Here is a 12303-nt window from a genome sequence, read left to right as displayed (position 1 = left end):
AGTGTGGGTTTGCGAACGCCTGGGCTGTGATGGAGGTAAACGTAGTCTGAGAAACTTTCAATCAATTTCATGGCGCTTTGGAACGATCTGGTTATATGTGTGCATAATAAACTGAAGCTTAGGTATTTTTGAAGTCCAGCTGTTCCTTCAGCTGCCCTGCAGTTATGTTTTCTTGTGTTATTTGTACAATTGAGGATCAGCGTCCAGTTTGTATTTTCTGACCAGTTAATGCTTCATAAGTATCTTAGTTCTTTTTTTTTTTTTTTTCTTTTCAAGTACAGTAATATGTCTCTCTCAATTATGTTTATTGGGAAGGTCAGATGCTCTCCCGTGTTCCTAAGACCAAATATTTATCTCAGTTATCAGTGACGTATTGGCACAATGAACAGTAAGGTCTGTAGGGATCATACCTCCCCGTACTCGCCTACCTTCACAAACTTAAGGTTAGTTTATCCCCAGAGCAGGAGAGGATGGGGCTGCACTCCACTCATGCAGCAGCGCAACTCCAAGTGCACATTTCTTGCCTGACACGCCGTTTGTGGCACGCTGACCTTTCTTTCCTTCCGATAAGTCAGCTTGCAGCCACAGAGCCAATATCCAAAGCCCTCCCAACTTTCCATGGCTCAAAAGCCCGTGTGCTTACTGCCAGGCTGTACTGTCAACACTGCTGGATTTATTGGTTTGTACTGCTTTGTGTCATGATGACCTGACTTGAATAGAGGGTTTGTTTTTAATTTAGTTCTCTTTTCTTCCCCCTTGGAAGATGAAAAGGAAAAAAAGTCATATTTTAGGTGTTTTTTCTTTTAAAATTTATGAGGTTTGGTTTTTTTTTTTTGTTGTTTGGGTTTTTTTGTTTGTTTGTTTTTCAGTGAATGCTGTTAATTTATTAGATTGATGTTATCTGCATGCAGAGTGGTACTGTAGCATTTCAGATGCTTGGACAGAAACATGCAGTAAAAGGTGACTGCATGGATAATATTAACCAAGTTAAAATTTAGCTGGCTGTTTATCTTAAAGAGAAAATAATCCTCAGAAAATAATCCTTCAGTATTGTTGGAACTAATGCAGCAGTTACATAGCTTCAAGTATGAGTGGTGCTTCTACCTTGATGTATTTTTTCACTCACATTTCGGCATTTTTTTCCTGGTTTAGGCCTAGGGTTCTCTGTACAAGATATTTAAAGAATATAAAGGATATCAAGGAGTGGTGAGCTTTCAATTAATTCTAATTTATCATTTAAAAATGGCAACATTTCTTGCCAGTGTGAGGTGTGCTCATTGTAAAAATACCATCACAAGTCATAGATCATGTTTTTCTGACCATGAAAATTAAATTACTCTTTCAGTTCTACAGGTACAATAGTTCCAGCAATTTAGTGGTCAGGCATATCAGTGAGGAAGTTCTCACAGTGTCATTTAAGTAGTCTCACTCTATTGCGTTTTCCCACAGCTCAATTTAAATATCCACCCAGACAGTTTAGTACTAAAATCTCTTTTTGCTATGTTGAGGAAAAAAAAAAATCTGTAATTGACAGGAATCCAGAGCTCTGCATCAGTGAACGCCACATCTGCAGACTTTCAAACAAGGGGCTAGACTGGATGATAAACATCTAGTAGGCATAATTAATATCTTTGCTATCAAGTCAGAAATAACCGAGCAGACCACTACAGAGGCTGTTTTGTTATACAGGTGAGACTTATATGAACATCACCGTAAGTTGCTCATTCCATCTTGGATGGACAGTTTTCACATATGCCTATTTTTCATATAATAAATAAAAATAGAGTAATGCTTTTCATACTCTGTATTATTGGTTTATGTCCAGTCTGGGACTAATCTGCAATACCTCCAGTTGAGAACAACATTCTCATCATAGTGCTGTTCAAAAAACCTTTTTTTTTTTTTTTTTTTTTTCCCAGGAGGTCCATTGTGGCTATATGGAGTGTGAATAAGGAAAGCACCAAGTATGCAATTATATTATATAGTGCCTGAATAAGGCTGATTATATACTAACACTTAATAGGATCTCTCATTCATTTCCAAAAAAAAAGGAAGCTACAAGAAGTCTTATATAATCTTTGAAAACCATAAAACCTTAAACTTTATAAATTCCCCAAAATGGACACATCTATTTAAAAGGCAGTTGATTGCAGCTATTACCAAATGTATCTAAATGTAAAGTTAAAGCCATCACTGTGAATAATAGTGTTTCACACAGTACTTTTTCTGACAGCTAAGGAACACTGTGCATGCATAGCTGAAATATCAAGTTTAAGATAACACGCATGCAGGCACACACACAGAAACACACGCAGATGCCATTACATGAGCACCCCTGCATCCAGCATGAGCCAGTGTCTAAGAGACTCTGTGCGTGTGTGTGTCTGTGTGAGGACAGCTTAGTTTATGTCCTTTGTATAAATGCATTTATAAAAATACCATGATAATTCACTTTAGGCACCATCATGAATCAAAAGCAGTTTAAACGGAATGAGTTTTCACCTGCAGCTCAGAGAAAGTTAGGATCACAACTTAAATGTTCAGTGAAGGAACTGAAATGTCAGACTAGGGGGTGGCAGTCTGTTACAAGTAGGAATTTATTTTGTTAGGAATATTTGGAGAAGGTGTATCTGAAATGTGCTGTTTTCCTTTCAGAATAGTGACAAAGATGTCCGTAGAGAAATCGATATGTTCCCAACCATTTTCCCAGATCCCAGCAACACTTGTAACAGTAAAATGTGGATTTAGCTGGTCTGCATGAGCATATTCTTTTATAGACAAAGTACAACACAGAACAAAAACGATACACTATTAAATAGAAGAAATGTGACAGCAGAATCTGTTGAAGTTTCACATTACTTGAAATGTCGAAGGAGTCGGGGTGTGGTGGCCGTGGCCCCGCGGTCAGGTTGGGGTCTATCATGATGGCATTACACACAACGAAGGAGATTATCATCTTTTGGGACTGTCATCATCGCACACCATGGGTAGGCCAGCTGAGGATGACAAGGATTTTCACTTAAAAATTTAATGGAAAGTTTTGTACCCCAAAGCTCAGCTTACAATATAGTCATACTGTGCACTGGCCAAATCTCTTCTTACAATAATTTACAAAAAAGCATCAGCACTGGTTTTGCTGTTCTATGCAGTTTATAGTGGTGGTTACAGCCAGCTTGTATTTTACCAGAAGACAGGAACAGCTGCCCTTTCTCAAGCTTCGTAATACAGGTCATGTGTCTACTTGTCTGCTCATAAAGCAAGGTTCTAAACATCTGACATTAAAAAAAAAAAAATCCAAACCTCTGCAATTCTGAAAATATTACTTTAGGAAGATTGTCATTTAAAGTGTCCTTACAGCCTTCCCTGAAGACAGCCATGATAGAGAAAAGCACAACCTAAGGGTTAAAAACCAGGCTCGGGACTCGTGAATACATGGTCTCTTGCAGTTCCTGAATTTCACACAACCTCTACATCCCAGTTTCCATATTTGTAAAATGTTTATTTTCCCCTCCATCCCCTGCTGTCAACACGTTTTATTTCCCAAGGATTACTTGGATGTGTAATGCGTTAGCACTTTGTAGAGGCTTTGTAATCCTTGGTGAAAAATTCTGTAGAAAAGCCGAATAATCCTTAAATTTGAGACATATTTGGACTAATGTTAGTATTTCTCTGTATTTAACATTCAGGATCATGATGGATATAATTTGCAGTTTGTTGCTATTGGGTTTATTTTTTAAAAAATAGACTTGTATAAGATTTCTGTATTTTCCTCTTGTGAAGAGGAGCTTTCATCTATATATTTGTACATCTGAAACAATAGCTTTCAAGTATTTTTGTAAAGGTGTTGTCTAGCTACATTGTGTCATGTCCAATAAATTGGAGATGTGCTTATTTTGTTTTGTAGTAGTATGAGACATGTTTAAGTCTTCAGTTACCACTAGATGGAAAGTAAAGCTACAAAACAGCACCGTGCTGTAACTGGACATGGATCTGCAGTCACCAGTACCAGACTGGTGGAGCCAGGTGTCCTTGCAGTCCTTTGGAGCAGGAGCTGAGAGGCTAACTTCAGTTTGATTACTTTGGCAGCTCCACATTAGAGACAACACACACTCACATACTGCCTATTTATTGAATTTAAAACTATATGGTGGAGGGGGGAAATTATTTTCCATTTTGTTTTCAGTTCAAACCCTCTACAAGGATCAAAGAATGGGAGACAATTTTATATTTTTTATTTTTATTACTTATGTGGAAGGTAGTGGTTTTAATAAGAACTAGAAACTGTCAAACTCCTAGTCTATAAAACCAGAAAAATAAGTTAGAATACATTCCTGATCTTCCGGCATAAGCACACACAAAGGAAAAATTTATTAAAAAGTATCACCTGCACTGTGGTAGGTGCATGCGCAGCACTAGCTACAGGTGCTGATGTGGGAGCAGAGGCCGTGCCACCGTGCTGCCGCTCCGTCTCAGAGAACAGATATCTGAGCAGAGACACAACTAGCACAGAAACCTGCACGTTGGGTAGTTATTTATTTTTATATATATTTTAGAGCCAGGTTTTGAGAGTATATTGTCCCTATTACAGAGGCTGGCTGTGAGCTCACTGCTGTGCCCAGACCGAGCACTGAAGTTCTCCCCTGCCAACAGCAGATGCTGCCAGATGTGCCTCCCGAGGGGTACGGTGCCATCCACCCCGCATCTCCCGTCACCGGGAGGAGGCTCCTTCCCTGCTGCCGGTGCACAGAGGGGTCACTGACTGGTCCTGCTGTGACCGTTTCTGGCTGCAACAATGGGGCACATCACCCCTGGCTTTCCAGGAACTGACTCCAGCCTGCGAGTGCTCCCTTCCTCGCCCTGACCGTGTCCCTCTTCCCAGCCTGCTGCCTTCTGGTGTGGGGAGCGGGACTGGCACCCCGGCACAGGGCACGGGCACCAGGCAGGACAGGGAGAAGTGTCCTCCCTCAGCAGGAAGGGACCACCTCTCTCCCACCCATTTTAAGGGAGCACTGCTAATTCAGGGACGGACAGGCCGTTTGGATGTCACTCCTTGCTAAGGATGCACTGTAATGTTAATTAACCATGCCAACAACGATGATGCTGTTCCACATTGTTTCTGCATAATACAGTACATCTTGAAAGTGATGTTTCGCTTTCATTTCTGAATGTCCTCGTTCTTGTGAATTGATCTCTTAGACATTATCAGTACTCCATGTGCGCATCATGAGCGGTTTGACAGGGCTGGGATTTACCACACAGATGATTTTTTTCCAAGTTAATTTAGTTTTAAAACATTCCATGCAGTATTAAACAATAGTGGAAGGCATTTGGTCAATACAAAAATACATAGATTTCTTTAAAGGGGAAGTTCTATTAGCAGCTAGCAGACAGAAGAAAATAATCTTAAAGTTTTTGAGACACTGAAGAACCACAAGGTGTCAAAGTTTAAGACCATGCTCCTGCTTAAATATGCATTCAGCTGAGCACACCTGCACCAGTACCTTTATTTAGTCCCCAATTATTTATTTATGGAATGATGTTCCTCTAGATTGAGTGGAACGACTTTGTATATATATCCTACATCCAAATTCAGTCTTGATGTATACCTCTTTTGCTCAAGAATGTTTTGGGGTTTTGTTTTTTTTAACAGACATGGTAATGGAAGGGTATAAAGAGTAAAATAAGGTTACTGATTATTTGAAATTAGATGTTTAAGCCCTTTGAGGTAGAAGTTTTTGCTTTAACTTTTAGCTAATAACAGCCTGTCTATATGAGATGTTTTTCCATTGTAACATCTCAGACACTGTAATGATACAGATGCTACGGAGACTGGCTCATCTCTGCACAACGCAGGTGAACCTCCACTTAAACATACTAATGAGTTCATGCAGTGATCATCTGCTGCTCTCAGGGAAGACAGCCCTGCTATTTCGTGATTATCTAAAGTGAAAGAAATAAGCGGTGTCAGAGGCCCTGCCAAGCAGTAATTCAGATGAAACCATAATTTCCTTTCGTGTGTGTCAATACTGAAGATGCTGCAGCACTGGAGAAGGCACCAAACTGAGCCAAGGCTGAGGTGGCACTATGAGGAGGTCCACTGTCCTAAATCACCCACTGTGCTGCAATTAGTTTTGTGTTACCACTGTTTCATTCAAATGTGATGCATTCTACAGGGGAAGGCTGCCCCAAACGAGTGCCTTGGAAATTGTGAAAAGTGAAGAGCTGTGTTTGTTCCTGCTGCATTCAGGAGAGGAGCTGTTTATGTGAGATGCACACAAATAACATTGTGATAAAGAAACACCCTGTCTTGATTTTCCCTCTGGATAAAAAGCTATTCAGCAAAGCTAATTGTGTTAGCTAAAAAGCCATAACAATGTTCACCTGAGTTTCCCATGCTGATGCACTTATAGATATCTGGACATTTGGCTTCCCAGTTCATTTAGTCAGGAAAGGTTTCAAGGGCTTATTTAAACAAATATGAGAAAAAATTATTAAGGAAAGGCTTCAGCAGTGGCAGAACCTGAACCTCGCTGTATAGTTTGGTTCTGCATTGCTCTGAAGGTAAAACTAATTGTGCTTGTTTGTTTTGCACCATCTGACCTACCAGGGGATGGTGAGGGCAGAGAAGGACCCATTCCAAAACAAAATGGTGCTACAAATCACAGCTGGAAGCTGAGTGAAACACTCACATGGCATTCACTGCAAATTTCTCAAGGAAGGGCCTGGGGAGATGCTTTATGCTGAGACTGTAACAGGGGAGGCAGGATGTGTGCAGAATGACCATTTTACCCATCCAAGGCAGGCACAATTCACCATAATTATGGAAAAGAAATCGTACTTTTCAGGACCAAACATAAGCACCCCCTCAACCAACAGCAACAGTAAGAAATAACAAACTTAATATACTATTTATGCTGTGGTTTTGTGTAAGGATATATTTGCATCACCACTGCCCAACACAATTTGTTTGCAGCTAAATCTCTCTGATGCCTTCTACCTGCTTCCTTCAGATGTCTCTGGAGGGTGGCATCAGAGCCCCCAGATGCAGTTTTTTGGTGGATTTTCCCTGCTGATAGACATCCTGCTTGTTTTGTGGTAATTCAGGACTCACGGTCGTCACCACTTTCACAGCTCCCATTTTCAGCGCTCTGTGCTCAGCTTCCCAGCTCAAACACACTGAAATCCTAATCTGCGTTATCTTCTTGTGAGGTCCTTGGAAACAGCATTTGTTTCAGTCTAGGAACCAGTTGTATCCTGTCCGCCAGTTAATTTATTTGGAGGAACACTCTATAGATTGATCAAGCTCAGGTTTCTCATCTTTCTTCTGCTTGGGTTTGTGAATTGTCCTCTGAAGAGTTTCTCATGGGGCTTCCCACCATGCCACCATCTCACCTGCTTACGGAGTGTCCTGACTTTTCCCCAGCAATTCCATGAGCATAAGGTCACGTCTGGACTATAGAGCCCCCAAATGAGCTTGGCTGGAGCCCGTGGCTCCCGCTTTGAGCTGTGCTGTGCTGGGACATGCTGCGTGCCCTCCATCCACCCCACCAAGTCCACCAAGGGCTGAGAGTGGGGGGGGGCTCAGCTGCCAGTGGGGACGGAGCTCGTGGCCATCACAGTGTGAAGCATGCCATTTCACATCTCATTTTGAAAACACCAAAAATCCAGATAAGCTGCATGTTTCCCTTTGAATGTGTTGGTTTTGTTTTTTTTTGGTTTTTTTTTTTTTTTTCAAGAAGACAAAAGCAATGACCATCAACAAAAATAAATCGCTGATGTTTTTCATTCAAATGGACTCTAATCCCTTCTAAGGGCACCCGAGAGCCATTAACAGTAATTTTAAATAAAATACACCCGGGCTAAGTCTAACTAATCAGCTCCTCAATTATACTGACAGAAAGATGTGTTCCAATTACCAAAGTACTTTCAAGTGAATTAAGACTCCTTTCTGTACCGGCTGTGGAGGTCACTCAATGTTCCCATGAATCCCTGTATGTTTACATTAAAAAAGCACACCATGATCTTTGGCAAAGGCACTTGCTCTAGGTTAGTTCAGCTTTTGAGCTTGTTGCCATAAATACAATAGAAAAGCAGCCAACCATTGCAAAAGAAGCCAAGAATATCTCTCAATACTTCCTTTCCGTATCAGTGGTCAATCCAAATTACACAGGAAAAGCTTTACAAATGTGAAATAAAGTTTTAGAAGATGAAAGTGCAAATACCTTATTTACCATGTTTAATAAGCATAGTGTTCGTGTTAGAAAGGCAGGTAGGTTTTGAAGGAATGAATCGTGCCAAATTAATGAGAAAACGTTCCCAAGTGGGACCTGAACTGACTTTGCAGCCTGCTCAGTCTACACTTACACCATCTCCTCCGATCACTGAAATGTCTCCTCTGCAGGAGAACGGGGGCTATGGCCGGCGTGGCTCCGTGGGCGGCATGGCCTGCACGGATACAGACCCCCACTCGCATCCTGCTCCCCTTGGCCGAGCGCTGGAGGGGCTCCGCACCGCCGCAGCTCACCCAAGCACCAGATTTATACCATAACTATTCCACAAATCACTTGCTCAATACTCCATGTTGTAGGCTTATCGAGCTATGAAGTTGCAGAACAGATCTATTTTTTCCAAACACATGCGAATCATGCGCTGTAAGGTGCCTTAATGCAACCAAATAATGAAATCTCTCTTCACTCTTTCTGGTAAGAAACACAGGCGTCTCATTCCTTGAGAGTTTTCAGTTTGGTGGTAACATGGCTATGTTGTGTTAGTTTCACAGGAATTTAAGTCTTGTTAAATATAAACACTTGCTGAAATGTCAAAATATAGCCAGTCAGAACATTTGTTTCCCAGAAACAGAGAAAAATCTTAGTTATTCCATGATGCCAAATAAAATGGTCTTATAGACACCGGGAAAATGATGAGATCTATTCTAGGGTTTAGTCTAGACCCAAACTAGTCTGTGTTCACTCCTCCAGATTAGAGGATCTGAAAGCCAAGGAGACTGCATCTCCATGGGAAAGGGCAGAAAACTCTAATGGAAAAAACAACCATGTTATTTCAAAGTTTTAACATAAAATCAGTGACGAGCTATCATTTTTGGTGAGCTATCAAAAGGCCCATATTCTTCATTTCCTCTTATGCCTACTCACTACGCAGAGCTGGGCATCTGTAGCAGCTCTTGCCGCACGCGCTTTCCTGGTCCTCAGCAGGAGCAGAGGCGAATCCAGCTGTAAGTGCCCCAGACGGGGCGGTCACGGTGCCGGCCGACACGGGCCCGGGCGCAGGCTGGCACAGCTACTGCCATCCCGCCGGGCGCAGGGAGCAGTGGGGCAGGGCGGGCATCTCCTGGCACCCCCGCCGCTGCTCCCGCACTTACCTCCTTTCCAAAGGTCCCCATGGTGCCCGGAGCATTTCATGGAGTGAGTGGTGACAGGGTCAGTCACAGATGTTTCCTCTGGGTGACAGCCTGTATCATGACTGCTACCCCCTACCTCAGGTGTAGCTCAGTAAGGGCGGTAAGTTACAGCTCAGCTCTAACCCCGCCTTGTTGCAGCCCCTCTCCTTCTCAGGCTCTTCCAGCAGAGCTGATACAGCCAGAAGCGGCTTCCCCAGCCCAGCTGTGTCCTTGGTCCCGGGCAAGGGGAGGCACATCCCTGCCAGGGACCCTCGGGCCCTGCCACGGGGGCCTTTCCTTCTCCCTGGCCCCACACTGCGCGGGATGCTCGGACCTCAGCAAAGCACAGGTCGCGTTTGGTGACCACAGGCCTCAGGTGACTTTTTGACTCCTGGAAGCAGACTCCTTATCTCTAAAATCTTCAAGCAGGGTGAGCTGTGAAGTGTTTTCACCTAGGAGCAGTTCTTAGAAAGCACCGCCAGGGCAAGACTTGTTCCTCCACCTCATCCGGGTTGTTTTGCTTCTCCAATTATCTCCTTTTCATTTACGGCCACGGTAATGATGTTTTGTTTTCAGTTGTAGCTGGTGTCCCCCTGAGCAGCGGCAGGCGCAGTGCCCCTGCGAGAGGCAGGCAGGCGGGGGGGGGACGGGGCGAGCCGGGGGCTCGCAGGCAGGAGGCCGGCAGGAGCCAGCAGCAGCCCCGCGTGCCCAGGCCCGGCAGCCGGCAGCCAGGCCTGCGGGAGCGGGACCCATCTTCCCCGGCTCTGCTGCAGCAGTTTGCGGCATGATCGAAGCCTGAACACACAGTGAGCAGGAAAGTAATTTATCAGCTGGTTGGCTTGGTATTCCTTGATTAAGAAATGTAGTTATTTTTGATTAATATCGTAATAAAGCCTGATTGTTTCAGGGGTATAAAAGCCTCTTGGGTTTTTGGAGAGTCCCTTCAGGAGAAAGGTGAGGCAGGCCACCTCACAGCTCCCCTCGCCTCAGGCACAGCTGGTGATGCATATAATGCCCTCCCAAGGGCTAGAAAAGCTGCAGGTCTCTGAGGTGAAAGGCTTGGAGAAATGCTGAGAAAGGGGTGCAAGGCAACTTGCAGAAACCACTCCTCATGTTACTTCCCCCACAGGCAGTGCCGTTGGAATCCGGACACCAAACCCCACTTCCATGAGCCACCCACCTGCTAATTTTCAGAGGCAAAGACCTCATTAATGATGTTTTAATATACCAGGGTTGTGCTTCTTGTTACCTAACATCCAAAGCTGTAATTTTTCTTTTCCTCACAAGCCACATCTCTGGAGTCTTCCACGTGACCAGAACAGCAGATGACATACGATTAACTAGTATTCATACATGTGTTCAGTGTTCAACATTAGGAGCAATGCCCTCTATGTAAAGCATGCTCATGGGTGAAATGTCACTGAAAAATGCAACTATGGGTTGAAGTAGCACAAAAGTGTTATGACTTGGAAAAAAAAAAAAAAAGAACACCGAACCAGAGACCAAATTTAAAAATAACGGAGAAACCAGTTTGTGCAGAAAGGCTTTTTATTTTGAAAAATGTTTTTTCAAATTTTTGAAATACAGTGTGAAGTACAACATAGAATTATGTCTGTAAGTCAGCTTATGCATGTCATGCCAGTTATTTACATGTAGATATATACAGAGTGCAGATAATTATTGAAACCACACTACAAAATAAACAGAGAGTTCAATAAGATAATTTAGTAAGACTTTATTAAATATATATATAGTTATTGATTGTATATACTTTCCTATTAAAATACCATATAGTATCTAAAGTAACCCCTATAAACTCTAATACCTCCAAAATTGTCATAAATATGATTGAAAATTGAAACTATGTGCCCTTTTCAGCTGCTCTGCCCTTTGCTATAACAGAAACTCTTGTAGTGCTGAGATCATGGTGCTATCTTTAGTGCTAGAACTCTAGACAATTCCCAGTAAAACACTTGCAAAAAGCTCAGATGCAGAATAGCTTTCAGCTGAGACAAGCAAGGGTTGAAGCACCATTCTCTACACTGACAGGAACAAGGATAATCCAATGGCTTATTAAATACTGCCACATACAGGACAAGAAAAACAATGCTATGATGTTCAGTGACTGAATTACAATATTGAATTAGTAGCGGTTTGGATACCAAGCACCATATTAAAACAAAACAAAGCAAACTCCCAAAGTCCATGCAAAATCTGATCCACAAAAAAAGACTTTCAACTTGCACTGCAACAGCCGGATCAACAGTCTGACTTCAGCATGAGCAGTGGCTGGAAGGGCTGCGGCGGCAGCAGCTGTCATGGCTGTGTGACCACAAAGAGCGAGATTGAACATTGCCTATAGCTTCATCTCTGGTAACTGAATGATTCACATAGGGCATTCTGCTGAAAGAAAGGATAATGCTAAGCCATATCCCATTAACAGAATATTCCATTTACTTACTGGGGGCCTCTGACCAGCAAATCCTCACTATAAATTGCCAAAGGTCTGCCTCTGACTTCGCCAGAGCTTTGAGAGTTTCCATCAGCGGAGAAGATCCACCCCAGTCTGGAAGATGTGCTCCCCTACTGGGATTTCTCTTCTTGCCGCTCAATCCAAAATTGCACAAGCTGTTGCCTTAGGAAAAGAAATATGAAGAACAATGTACTTTTTAGTTTCATTATTTTTTCTGATGCAATCTTATTAAGTACAAAAAAGACCAGTGGAGAAATGTAACAAAAAAAATCCAATTACTGCCATACAATGATTTTTTCTGTTGTTGTGATTATTGTTCTGAGCTGCTGAATTTTGCAACTTTTCCTCTCCTAATGTCTTTCCTAAAGGCACATTACAATTGAATCCAATTACAGGCAAAGAATAGAGATTAGCACCAGAAAATATATAAAAA

This window comes from Tyto alba, unplaced genomic scaffold (assembly GCF_018691265.1).
Source record: "Tyto alba isolate M040663 unplaced genomic scaffold, T.alba_DEE_v4.0 Super-Scaffold_2, whole genome shotgun sequence".
Lineage (NCBI taxonomy): Eukaryota > Metazoa > Chordata > Aves > Strigiformes > Tytonidae > Tyto > Tyto alba.
The sequence above is the reverse complement of the archived record's forward strand: the minus strand, read 5'-3'. Positions refer to the sequence as shown.